This window comes from Pinus tabuliformis, chromosome 3_1 (assembly GCF_031772625.1).
Source record: "Pinus tabuliformis cultivar Carrire ecotype Pingquan chromosome 3_1, CPIR1, whole genome shotgun sequence".
Lineage (NCBI taxonomy): Eukaryota > Viridiplantae > Streptophyta > Pinopsida > Pinales > Pinaceae > Pinus > Pinus tabuliformis.
In genome coordinates this window covers 356,233,672-356,247,949 of record NC_142301.1, presented here as the reverse complement: position 1 = coordinate 356,247,949, position 14,278 = coordinate 356,233,672, and positions in this window count along the sequence as shown.

Here is a 14,278-nt window from a genome sequence, read left to right as displayed (position 1 = left end):
TTTTAACCAGTTTCCATTTCATCCTTGTGCCCTACTAGAGAGGAAGGGCCCTCCTCTTTAGCAGGGATTGCAGTAGTAGTAGATTAGCTATTTTGGTTTGTCTTTCTTTTAAGTGTGGATTCATTAATGTTGTATGAATTGTAGTACTATTGAACTTCTGTTTTTATATTCATTATGTGCTTTTACAAAGGATTGGTTAGAACTATAATATTTAATCAACTGATACAATTTTATTAATGATATATGGCACCCCTATTCTTTGAGAAAAAAATGAAGTGTGATGAGTGAATTTCATTCCTATAGAATGTCTTTTTAATTTCTGGATGAGTTCTTTAAGTTCTGCAATTGTGTTCAATGACATTTTCTTTCATTTCTTTCCCAATTGTTATGTATCAGCACAGATAGTGTAGACACCTTTGAAATAAATAGACTTACCCTAGTTGATAATTAAATGCTTGTGGTTCAGTCAAATTAAACAGTGATTAAACCAGAACAATAGTTGTAAGCCATGCACACGGACAAATGCTTTATGCACAGTGACAAATTTTTCATAGATATTTCGAATGGTACTCTCAAGTGTTGATACTTCATTAATTATTTCTTTCCTCATCTCTCCCATTGCGGAAACTGCACTCTGCTCTCAAAGTTGTTATGCCTCTTGCCTGAAAGTCTGCAAGTTCTTTTCCAGTTGTTCATTCTCAGCCATCAAGTACTTATGATTTGAGTTGGTTGCTCCTGCATAGGCCAAGATGGAATCAGCAAGGGCAATTCAATGCTTCCTAATGTCTGGCACTATCACCCTTTCCATGATGAATGTAGGTGATGTGTGATTCGGGAAGTGCTTCCTCCACTCTACAATCCTCTTCTACAACTCATCAATTGATATATTGTACACATCCATGACCAGATCATCATCAAGGAGAAAAAATTCTCCTTGCTCACTTGAGACTGGTTCTAACAGTGGAGGTGGCAGGGACTGAGAGACGACCTTTGGTGCTCTCGGCAAGAGTTCAGTATCTTCATTCTATGGCTCTTTATCCAACTCCATGTTTGTAACTTCTATTATTTCTCAATTTGCTAAGAAAGCTCCCAATCCTGAATCTATTCACCCTCTTCTTCATATGTTGGTTGTTCTGATTCATCAACCTATATGGGCATTATTTTCTCTCTCATCATGCCTTTCCTTTGCTCTTCTTCCTGCTTCTACTTCCCTTCTCTTTCTATGCTCCTCTTCTCCTGTTCTTCCTTCAACTTCTTCTCCATCTCCTGCATCTTCAGTTTTTCCTCCTATAGTCTCTTCTTTTCTTTCTTCCTTCACTCTACTCTCTTTCTCTATTGCTCCCTCTTTTCTTCTACTGCCACTTATCTTTCTCTCCTCCACATCTCTTGTTATTCCTTAGACTTATTTTCTGTCTCCTGTAGCTTCAATTCTGCTTCCTACAATATCTTCTTTTATTTATTCCTTCTTTCTACTCTCTTTCTCCACTACTCCCTCTTTTCTTTTGTTTCCAAAGTTTGTTTCTCCAAGAGAGGATCTGCCTTTATCATGCAGCTTTTCTCTGCGTTTGGATTCTCAACAATCTTCCTCTTTCCTTTTCCTTTCCCTAGATTGTTTCCTATTGTTGTTGTTGTTTTTTCTTCATGTGTTTCTATTGTCTGCAGAGAAGCTTTCCAAGCTATTGCTATACTGACTGGTTCATTGAGTCTAGAGGCATTATAATAGTACGTCCATTGGTCCTCCTCTGCCCAATGAAATGTCCCATGGATCCATGGAAAATACATTCTTGTACAATGGTCCTTGTAAATACCGTGTGGATCATACAGATTAAAGTATTTGGTGCCAAACAAGAATCCTGCTATCTCCTTAGCCTCAACATCTACATCCTTCAAGGGCTTAATCTCGTACAATCCAATCCGCAAAGGAAGAGTAAGCCATGGTGCTTTATTCTTCCTATGCAGTCCTATTGACAACTTTATGGAGAGGTGATATAATACCTCTTTCATGAACAACTTGTTATTTTCATACCTTGGTAGAACATGCAAAGGCTTCTCTATACCATACACTCTGATGAAGGTGCCACCCGGTGAGGCATACAGATTTACAATGTTCACTATCGCCTCCTTTTTCTCTTGGGACATGCAAGGGGAATCCTGCTCAAAGATGAGCTTGTACAATGGGATGATAAAATGGTCAGTTAGATTTTCCATCACTCCTCGATATATGGAGTTGGAAAGAAACTTGCAATAAACATTGACAATAGTCTCCTTTGTTGTCCATGTCAAGTTCATGCCATCGAACTACAGTTGGGCACATATTAAATCATGTAAGGTATGCGGACATGTAGAATATTGCTTACTCATTCTTAGGTGGATTCCAAGTGTTATTCACATGGATCTTCGATTGACGAGCCAAAAAATATGACTAGTTGAATGGCTTCCCATCATTCACCAAATGGTTCAGCATAACTACCCAACCTTCAGGAAAGTTTTCTGTGTTCTCTTGACAATATATTCTTCATGTAAAGATGATCAATAATTGATAAGCCTTCCTGAGATATTTTTTCTTTTAAACATTATTGGGTGTCTATCTAAACTTTGACGACTCTTTTACCCAGTGCTTAACAATGTCTCTAGTGTTCAAAAAGTTGTGGGTGGCATGGAAGAATGAATCCATGCACTTCATCAACTGAGGTAAATGATACATCTGCTAAAAGTTCTTCGCTCTAAAGGTGACAAGCTATTTCCCGCTAGCACTGCTCAAATTTATTGTCTGTTAATCTATGTGTGAGACAATCTAGCTGATAATGTCCGCACATGGGAAGACAGGGTACCTGCATGCAACCTTGTATAAGCCTAACCGGTGGATGTTAATGTAGGAATTTCCATCCTCTTAGTCTTCCTTGAAGTCCTCTGCAAAAGTATCCTTAATTTGTTGCCATGTTAATGTTGTATGCTTCTCAATGAACAACTGAGTGTCTGCATAGACTGGTGGATTAACTGATATATGCTTAGTTTCTACCCCAGCACTAGTCTCGGTGGTTTCCTTTGATGCATCTCTCTCAGATGCCATGTTAAATATAACTACTAGAGAGATGCTCAACAACTATTGTACCTGTGGGATAGAGAGGAAATTCATGGCAAGAAAATGTCAGCTTAAAAACTCAAGCAACTTCAAGACAAGGCCAAACAACAAACTGGGCTCATGATGGGACATACTATGCAATTCTGGTTCACAGAGGTCACTGGCAACCTGCTGGAATTGTGCATTGCATATTCCCAACATTCAGTGGGGAGGCTTGCTGACTAGAACTGTGCAATGTGTAGTTCATTCTTGGGCCAAGGTTGGGAGAGACTACATATTGCACATTCTTAGTGACCAAGCTAGGAGGCTAGCTCCTGAAACTATGCAGTGTATGTAGTGAAAAGTGAGATCCGGGCACGGGAGCCCATATCTACCCAAGGGGAGTGTGAAATCAAGCAGATATGAAGGATGGAGTGATGATGAGTGCAGATACAACTAAGTGATGATGCATGCAAGTGAAACAAGAGCAAGAATCAGTCAAAATGAAGGAAAATGAAGCATGTGAAGAGAAATGCCACAACAACGACCGTTAGTGCAAAAATGGAGTAACACATGTGACACTTGAGAAAGGCAATGTAAAAATTGAAACAACATTTCTACAAGCTAGAACAAGTTAAAACAGTAGAAATCATTCAAAGAAACAAGTGAAAAAACACTCTCACAAGCTAAACAACAAAAAGTGACAAAAAAAACAACAAAAGACTAGAAAAGAAAAACTCACCTCAAAAAGTGACGATAATCACTCCAAAGGTTCCTTGATCTCCTCAGGAATTATAGAGCACCAAGATAAAATTTTCAAATGGGCTCTACTAGTGTTGAGTAAATAGTTTTGTTCAATTTAGGGTTTATGCCATGCATGCCACAAATCAAGGAAAAAGTGACACTTGGCAGCAGTTTCCAAAATAACTCAAGTGCCTCCTCTAGATCGCTAAAAATAGATCCCTATGGTTTAGGGGTTATTTTTTTCCTTTTTCATTTTCCTTTTTTCAAGAAATATTTCTACGCATTTCCCGAGACATTGTTCAGTTTTGGGGAGAACTGGGCAACTTTCTGGCTCAAGCATTGCACAATTTATGAGCATAGTTGGTTTTTCGCAATTTCTAAGCTGCGTGGCTCTGGGCTGCCTCTCATGCTCTGTGTAATTTCCGAGCTCAAGGCTGGTTGACATCTAGTTCTATGCAGTTCTTAGGCACCAGGCCCAATGTCAATCAATGCTCCTAAGAGCAAGGCCAGTTGCCCTCAAGGATTGCTCAGTTCTCTAAGGCAAGCCTAGAACTATTGAAAGACCAAGTAAACAGATTGGATTGTGGGTTAGAAAAATGAGCTAAGTAAGAAAACATAATCCCAGATGAAAATAATAATGATCATTTGAAGCATAAGTACCTGGATCAATTTGAGATGAGTTGCTATGGTTTATAAGGTAGGCTCCAAAACGAAGCATGGAAAAATTTTTGGGGGGCGGTTGTAGCTGCTACAACATTGGCAACACATTGATAGAACTCCAACTCTCTGTATGGACCTTGTCTCATGAAAAGCGAGTCTAACTCTTCTAAAAGTATTGTTTAATTCTTTGATTCTCATAACTTCTTCACTTAGCTTGAGTTAAATATGTAATCCCTACCATTCTCCTTATTGACAACACACATACCAAGATAATTCAAACTAAGTTATTTCAATTGGGGATGAGGGGTATATGGATGCACAAGTAAAATATATTGTCAAAGTTTTAGTTTCATCTCTTGTGTTTCTTTGCTGCTAGGAGGCCTTGATAGTACCCCAACTGAGTCACTTCATCAACACAAGCATTGCTTCGCTACCAGTGAGCCTGGACAGTACCCTGACAGAGTTACTTGCTTCACCTCTATGTGCAAGAATCCTTTCTCTTTGTTTTCCATTTATTTTATTTTATTTTTCAAAGAACTATGCATAGGCACTTATTTATTTCATGAGGCGGAGGAGGGATTCTAGCTTATGAAGAGAAGAAGAGGTTGTCCCTTCAGAGAAGGATATATATATATATATATATATATATATATATATATATATATATAATATATATATATATATATATATATATATATATATATATATATATATATATATATATATATATATATATATATATATATATATATATATATATATATATATATATATATATATATATATATATATATATATATCTTACATACTTGCTAAGGTTTCACCCCCTCTCCTTACTCTACTTGACTGAGTTGACAAGGGTTAACAAAATATATAAAACTAATAAGAGTAGGTGGTACTAGTAAAGAATGCAAGCATCTTGATTCCACCATGACTCGCTTTGAAAGGAATGTATTTTCCATCAAAGTATCATTGACTATAAATATGAAAGATTCACATAAAGAGAGGGAATATAAAGATAACCAAGTGTTGATATATGTACAAGTTCCTCCTGGATTTCACCCTACTTGTCTAAGAAGCTAAACACAGTTTCATGTGGAAACTAGCCTACGGGTGCAAAGGAAAATAGGCAAAGGAAAGAAGAAAGACAAAGAAAAATAAAGTAAGAAAATCAACAAACAAGAAAGAAAATAAAACACTACTCCTAATCCTAACCTAAGTAGATCATAGGCCAAATCACATGAAGCGATACTTCCAATGCATCCATCGACGCATTGGTTGGCCCATGTAGGTGAAAGCGTGATTGCTAAGATATATATGCAAGAAAACTAATAGACAAGAAAGATAAAACATTGTAAACCAATATGTTCAAAGCTTCAATGAATCCACATAAAAGTAAAGACGAAAAGAACATGGAAGGCACTCTGTAGATGTATCATGGTGTCCTTTCACATTGTTCATGGAATACAAGCATGTACACACCTTCGAACTTGACAAACGAGCAAAAATAAAGAAATAAGAAAAATTGTGTCTCGCAACAGTGCTTGCTATGCACGACTCCTCCAATGCATTAGCAATAGGATCATGTGATTCCTGTGGAGGATGGGAAACCATGAAATAGATTAATTTTTAGTGTAAACAACAAAGTGTTGACGAGCCTGGAAAGATTCAATAGATTTTTTATCAGAAGTGGAACTAACCTCAAGGCTATGAAAACCTGACATAACCATCAATTGGGCTAAAGTTCCTCGACAACTTGAGAAGTTTCTAGTTTAGAATATGGATCATCAAAGACTAGTGGCTTAAAAATATCAATAGTAGACAAATCAGAATCATGATTGAATGAATGCATGAAAATATCATGATAACCATGATTAGAAAATTAAAGATAATGGACAACGACATCCTCATGATCTGACGAATCATGAAGAGGGGATGATGAAAAACATGAAATTTCACCCTATGTGTTTCTGAAAATGTAAGTTGAGAGATTGGGTGGATTCAGGAAGATTATTTGTCCTCTCTACATTCAAATGAAAAATTGGCATCCCTTGTGTTCTGCAAATGATTAAAAATAGAAACATCTGGAAATGATTTTTCACAAGATGGAACAAAAATAGTAGAATCGTGGAAGATTTTAGGATAAAGTGGATGAGGTGCGGATAGAAAGAGGTCATCCTTCACTGCATATTCTTGTTTAGACTCCCACACATACTCATAAAAAATGAGAGCGCAGGTTGGTTGTTCAACACTGACTCCATCCAGTACTTGATCCTTGTGAACATCACATGTGAGATCCAATATAGATGAACACAACACACCAAAATCTGGAGGATTAAAGGGATGGAAGGAAAAAGGCTAAGGAGATAAGATGACATGGAAACCATCAGGGTTATAGTCCAAATATGCACAGAAATCTTGAGAAGGTGGGGTAGGAGGAGATGGTGATAGATCAATAGGAGGATTCTCAGCTTTTCCCACCTCGACCTACAGAGCTAGAGTTGTTTGATGAGAAGGGGATGGAGGATCACTTGGGATAGGAACCTTATCCATCTCAGATTTAGAAGCTCTAACCTGATGTATGTTGCGAGAGGCTTCAAAGATTCTAACTCATTTGGATTCTCATAAAGATGAACAAGATATTTAAATATTTCCTACAAATATTCCCAGTCAACTTCATCTTCAGGAAATTCGTACAAATAGTGAAGAAAATGATCGTGAAAATCTTGAAGAGATTCATGAGGTGATTTTTGCAATTTCAAAACTTTTTGATTAAGTGCTTTATGGTCATAAATAATGAAAGAATGCCATAATTCTATGAATATGTGATCAAAAGAGTGTATAGAGATTGAAGGCAATGTGTGACACCATTTCTTTGCGTGCCCTTCAAACATGAGAACGAACAACCCGTAGGCAATGCCATCCAAGGGGACATCATGCCTACCATAGAAGCCAGAAAAGGCAATTGTGTGCCTGAACAAGGGTGTTCCATTGTCGCCATTGAACTTATATTTAGACAAGTCATCTATAATGCTCACCAACACTTTGAAATCAACAAAATGAGAGAACATGTCGTGGTTATGATTTATACAAAAGTCATGAAATATGTGTAGAAATTCAAAAAAGATTTCAAGGGTTGAGCTTGTCATCTAGACCTCTTTCTAGTGCCAAAAATGTTGACAGTGTTGGACCCACTAACATTCTTGGGATCTCCCCGATATGAAGTCCCAACTAGACCTCAAACCATTTATATTAGCAATGGAACTTAAACTTCTTGAAGTCCTCTACTTCAGTATTTTCTTCTTTCAAACTACCGACCACGTACAACCCAATTCGCATAGGAAGATGGGGCCATGGTGCCTTCTTCTTCCTATGCAATCCAAATGACAACCCCGTTGAGACGTGGTATGCAATCTCCTGCATGAACAACTTGTCCAAGGAAAACCTTGGCAACAAATGTGAATCTTTTTTCGCAATGTACATCCCGATGAAGGTTCCCTTGGGTGAAGCATACCAATCTGCAATGTTCCACAACACCTCCATTGCTGCCTAGTACATGAAGGGTGGATCTTATTCAAAGATCATCTAATATAAAGAGGCGATGAAATGGTCATATGTTTTAGCCATGACACCTCGGTAGCTACAATCTGAGAGAAAATTTCAATCTATGTTCACAACAATTTCTAAAGGTGTCCATGCCCAACCCATGTGAGGAAACTATTGATGGGCACAAATTGCATCAAGAAAGTATGAAAACATGAAGAACTTTTCTTGTTGATCCTTGGGCGGACTTTGAGCATTGAATAGATGCACTTTCAACTGGAGAGCCAACATGTCAGACCAGTTGAATGGTTTGCATTCACCTTCCAATTGATCCAACATAGCAACACAACTTTGCAGAAAGGTTTCTATACTCCCTTCGTCATACAAGCAGCATGTGAAGATGACCAAGAACTAGTATTCCTTTCTGAGTGTCTTCATCCTGTATATCTCGTTGGGTGTCGTCCTGAATTTTGTTGACTCCTTTACCCAATGCTTGAAGATGTATCTTATGTTCATGTTGTTGATAAGTGTATAACAGTGCATCCATCCTGCTCACTAGGAATGGTAAATCATATATCTCCTGATATTTCTCCATCCTATAGGAAGCAATCATAGCTCCACTGACACCACTCAGTATAATTGTCCCAGGATTAGTGTGTGAGACAATCTAGTGGATCACATATGCACAAGGGAAGACGGGAAACATGCATGCAACCTTATATAGTCCTGACTTATGGATGTTCATATATACCTATCGATCCTCCTAATTTTCCTCAAAGCTTCCTGAGAAAAGGGCGTTGATGTCTTTACATGTGATCTTGATGTCCTTCTCTATGAATAGGTGTGTCTCTATGTACACGAGAAAGCTCATTGACCACTATTTAACTACGTCTCCAATACTTCTTTCAACTGTGTCTTTTGATCCAACTCTCTTGGAGGCCATGATTCTTATACTATTGATAAGCTGCTCAAAAACTTGTAGTAACTGGAGAAAGAGAAGAAACTCATGGCAAGACAATGTTAGCTAAAACATCAAACAACCTCAAGAAACATTCAGGCAAAAAACTGTTGACTGATGGGCAAGATTGCGTAGCACTGGATTCAGGAAGCTCGAAGACCGTCAGTTGGAACTGTGCATTGTGTAGTCCCCACTGCCAGTGAGGATAAGTTTTGAATGGATATGTGTAATGTGCAGTCCAGAGAGGTAGACTTATTACTAAAACTAGGCTATGCACAAAATAGTCAGGTTGGTCGCTGGCTCAAACAACACATTGTGCAATTCCAGTAAGTAGGACTCGGAACTGTCTCCTAGGATTGTGCAAAGCATAGCCCAGGGATAGTGTGGGCATCCTTTTCATAATTCCTAGAGGCAAGGCAAAGCCTTGACTACCAGGAATGTTCAAACTTGCTAGGAAACACAAGATCGGGGCCAAGACAACCCAGATCTACCCATTGGCAACCTGAAAACATAAAGGAGTGAATGTGTGTGAAAATTTGTTGTAGATATGAGTAAAATAAACATGCATTTGATTCCAGCAAGTGCAGAAATTAGTCAATCAACAAAACCAAAAAGCTCAAGAAGCAAGTCCCCAAAATGACGACTATGAGTGCAGAAACAATGTTCTGTTGTGATACTAAGGAAAGGTAATGGAAAAATTGAAACAACACTTCTTCAAGCTAAAATACATTGAAACAAAAGAGGTCATTCACTAAAACAAAGGAAAAAACACTCATACAAGATGAAAAGTAAAAAACAACATAAAATGTGGTGAAAGGCACAAAAAGAAAAACTTACCTAGAAAAGTTGTGCGAATTCTGAAGGTTCCCAGTTGTCTCGGGAATGCCAGACCTCCAAGATCGAATGTGAAGAATGACCTCTGAGGAGTTGTTTAAATATATTTGGTGAAATTAGGGTTTATAACACGCATGCCACAAATCTAAGAAAAAGAGACACTTGGCAGGGAGTTTCTAAAAATAGCTTTGCATGTAACTCCATTTGCTAAAAAATAGATCTCTAAAATCTAGTGATTCTTTTTCGCTTTTTCTTTTTTGGGAAAAGTATACCCTAATGTAAGGAAGGATTGTGCAATTTTGGAGGGAGCCAAACAATCATGCCAGCACATGTGATGGAAAGTCAGTGAGGGAAAAATTTTGCGTTGTTTCTGGAATGAGCCTTGGCTGACTAGCTAGCTCTGCTCAATTTTCCAGAGCAGTGATGTTGGGTTGCTTTGTGCATTTTCGAAGAAAATTGCAACTGGTCTGGGCTGCTCAGCACATTTCTGGAGGGCAGTGAAGCTAGGCCAGTTTTTGCACAATTCTAGATGGCACTATAGCTAGCTGAAACTGCAGAATTTTCCAGAGCAGTGTCAGCTGACCTGCTTTTTGCAATTTCTAGAGCAAGGATTCCTAGCCTTCTCTATGCAATTTTTGAGTGTAGGGAAGCTAATTGGCTGCTTCTTGCATTTCTGTAGGGGAAGACAAGTTCTTTCCGACAGCCGGTTGACCATATGTGAACCAAGTGTTGGATGTGCCTGTGGTTGACCGATGGGACAAGTGAGTTGAACACAAGCTGTGAATGATAGATGAAATCTAGTAAACACAAGTACCTGACCAGTGCAGGATAAATACAATGATTTGAAGGAGGGAGGCTCCAAGACGAAGCGAAGGAAAAATTTTGGAGGGTGGTTATAGCCACTACAACATTGGAGACACACTGGTAGAACTCTAACTCTCTGTATGGACCTTGTTCGTGAAAAGCGAGTCTAACTCCTACAGAAGTATTGTTCGATTCTTCAATCATAATGGCTTCAACACTAGATTGAGTTAAATATATAGTACCTTACCATTCTCTTGATTGGTCATCACACATTCCAAGCCAATTCAAGTCAGGTGTTTCGATTGGGGATGAGGGGTATATTAGTACACAAGCAATAAAGATGTCAAAGTCTTAGTTTCATCTCTGGTGTTGCTCTACTACCAACAAGCCTAGATATTACTATTGGCTTAGGGGGTCCTAACCTAGGTTCAGAGTTAGTTGTGCCAAAAAAACCCCTACACTATTGGCCCTTTCAACATCAATCCATGGTGCACAGGCAGAAGTTTCACTCGAAGCAGTATGGGGGGATGTTGGAACCAAATTTCTGCACCTAGATATCAGTGTGATGTCCCTTTTCTGTCCTAGCTCTTCCTTTGCACAGATCTCTAAGCCCTTATGGCTTATCATTGTAACTTACCTTAATCAGCCTCTAAACCTCTGCGAAGGTCTATGACTAGATTTTGCGGACCTTGAACAGGAAAATTATCTACTTACGCACACCATAGATTCTCCTTAGATCAGTATTTACTCAGATTTACCTAAGTGTTAAATAAATTTAATAGAAAGTGTTATGATCTTCGCGTAATCACTTAAAATTAATTACGTTCAGATAATAAGACGAATCAAGTAAATTTTTGCATCAATTCATCATTATTTCATAAAGACATTATTCATCACAACATATATCGCATTCATACATGACAGAAATAAAGAGATAAAACATAGGAATTTTTGCAACAATATTCTCTATTGATATTCTATAAATGCTTACAGACTCAAAACTTCGCTACGCACTCAACTGCATGGGTCTGCTCACTCAGTTGTGGACAAAACTCTAGGCCTCTATGCACCCAACTTCAAAGCCTTTTCCTCCTCTAAGACTCCTATCTCAATCTTCCTTTTATCGACCCATTACATTCATCATTATAGATTATTTCTTAGACTTTCTAAGACAATCCTATTTATACAATCCCATGGTCCGTGGGCCATGGGTAGATCTCAAAAATCGACTCATCTTTACATGAAAAAGGGTAAAAACCATTTTTGACTCCTAACTAACTCCGTGTTCCGCATCCACAATTTGCGGAGGCTTTATATCTTTTTACATCAAAGTTTGGGCTTTTGCCCCAAAAATGACCCAGGGGACCCCATCCCAACAGACCCCCATCACAAAGGTGATGACTCACCCCCAAGTCACTTAGTTGGCATGGTGATCTTTTAGTGAAGATCTCCCAGCTCTATTTGTATAACTGCTACATCAGTTGTACTCTGTGTTGCTGCCTGCTTTACTTGCTCCACTAGCTGCTCTGTGGCTGGTTCTTCACCGACTCGCTTGATCTTTTGCTGTGTAAGCTGCAAGATTGTCAACTTTTCTTGTATGTTGGCTGAGACTAGGTAGGCTTCGTCCAACCAAGGACCCAACCTAGACTTAAGGACTGCTTCCTATTTCTGCACTTCTTGGAGCTGCTTTGCCTCCTACAACTTGGCGAGGTGCTGTGCTGTAGCAATGGTGTGTGTCGTCATCCTTACTTCGTCGTAATGCTATTGGAGCTTGCGGATCTCAATATTCAATATCTGCATCATGGGATCTTCCTATAGCCTCGTCACCACTTCCATGGCATGTTCAAACAAAGTTGTACAATCGTCAACCGTAGCATCCACAACAATTATCCCTTCCTTGACGGAAACGTAGCACTATTCCTAGACTTTGGGTGGAGTGGAAGGCTGTGACTTGAGTTCCAGCTCCATGATTTTCATGTTGAGTTCAAGCTGAACTTTGGCCACCTTGGCCTTAGCATCGCAGACACCCACAAGTATTTTTCGGATCTTGGCCTCTAGTTGCACTTCCTCAGGGATGTGCAACTCTGGCACTGTTCGGCACACCTCTATAGCTACTTCTGCCAACTAGGCATTCTTCTCCTTGATTGTATCTCTTTATTTTAGAGCCTTTGTCTTCTCGGTGAACATTTGTTCATTTTTCACACTATATTTGCTGATTAAACTGAGAGCATGATACTCCCGCACTCTCAATTCCACTATCACACTTTTCTATAGTCCGTGAATATATTTGTTGGGGAGTGCTGCAATGTTGAGGTTGATGTTCTTCAGAGTGCTCACGACAACCTTGTCATTGGCCGATTCTACACTCAGGGATACTTTTGGCAGCACGACTCTCTTGAGATCCATTGTCCTGACTAGCTCTGAAGCCTGACTTGTCCCTGGTGCTAGGCATGTCTGTGTAACTCCCACATGACCTAGACCGACCTGTATCCAGCTGGTCCATATCTACAATTCACACAAATCCTTATGCATAGTACCTAATGACTGTGGGTGCTATTGCTTGAATTGCTACAACTATTCAGCGGTGGTGTCATGCACTTTATCCTCGATCACGTTGAGATCACCCTCCATCTGTGTAATGGGATCCAATGGTAGCTTAGTCGCCTTTGACTTCTTTCAGGGCCCCTCCTTCTGTTGTTCTCTGTACCTCTTTACCCGGAATGAAGTGTTCTTTCCTTCATCACTGCCACTGCTCTGCACTGACTTTTCTTCCTCCTCAGTCTGGGGCGAAGGGGATTTACTACTTCGCTTAGGGTCGCGCTACTCCTGTTCGGCTTACTGCCTTGCAGCGTGCTCCTTTTCCAGTTAAGCCTTCTCCTCGACCTCCTTCCTTCGTTGTGTGGCCAACTTCTATACTGCATGTTTTGCTGCATCCTTCCTCATTTTCTCCTTGGAACTCCCCTCGCCTTTTCCAGTACCCGCGGCTAGGTCGAACAGAGAGTGCCAATCTATTGGCCAACGCTTCATGACTTCTTGAATTGCATCATCTATGGCAAGATATGGCAGATCAAACCACTTCTGCTCTGGGTCCTTCCGCACCCTGATATAGACATGGTGGAAGTTTTCCTTGAACTCTGCGTACCCTGATAACTGCTCATACACAGTTGGGGACAACCCTAGCCGCTGGTTGATGGCCATGTGAATGCTTGCCTCCATCAATACCCAAAAGATTTTTCTTTCTATGACCCATGTGGGGTCCTTCATGGTCGAAAGGGAGGTAAACTGTGCAACCTCCTGCAAACCTACCTCCAATGGGGGGAACTGACTGTCCTCCAGCAGCTCCCAATCAACCAGCACAATAGAGAGTAGCAACCATGTGTAGTGGAAGGTTTTTCTCTCATCTTGTTCCTCGCGACAATTTGCAAGGAACTTGCTATGTAGATACTGTAACCAGTTAAACTACACACCCTTCGTGCATTGTGAAATTAATGAGATCACGAGTGCCAGAACCTCATCCGCATGACACTTCCTCATGACCTTACTAGCTAGTATCTGCATGGAAATTTTCACCACGGGGTCGATGATGGATGTTATAGAGTACTCGCGCGGCTTCTTGATAAGTTCAAATTTCTTCTTCATCTTTTCTGCCAAGTCGTGCTCGCTTGTCTTTTTGC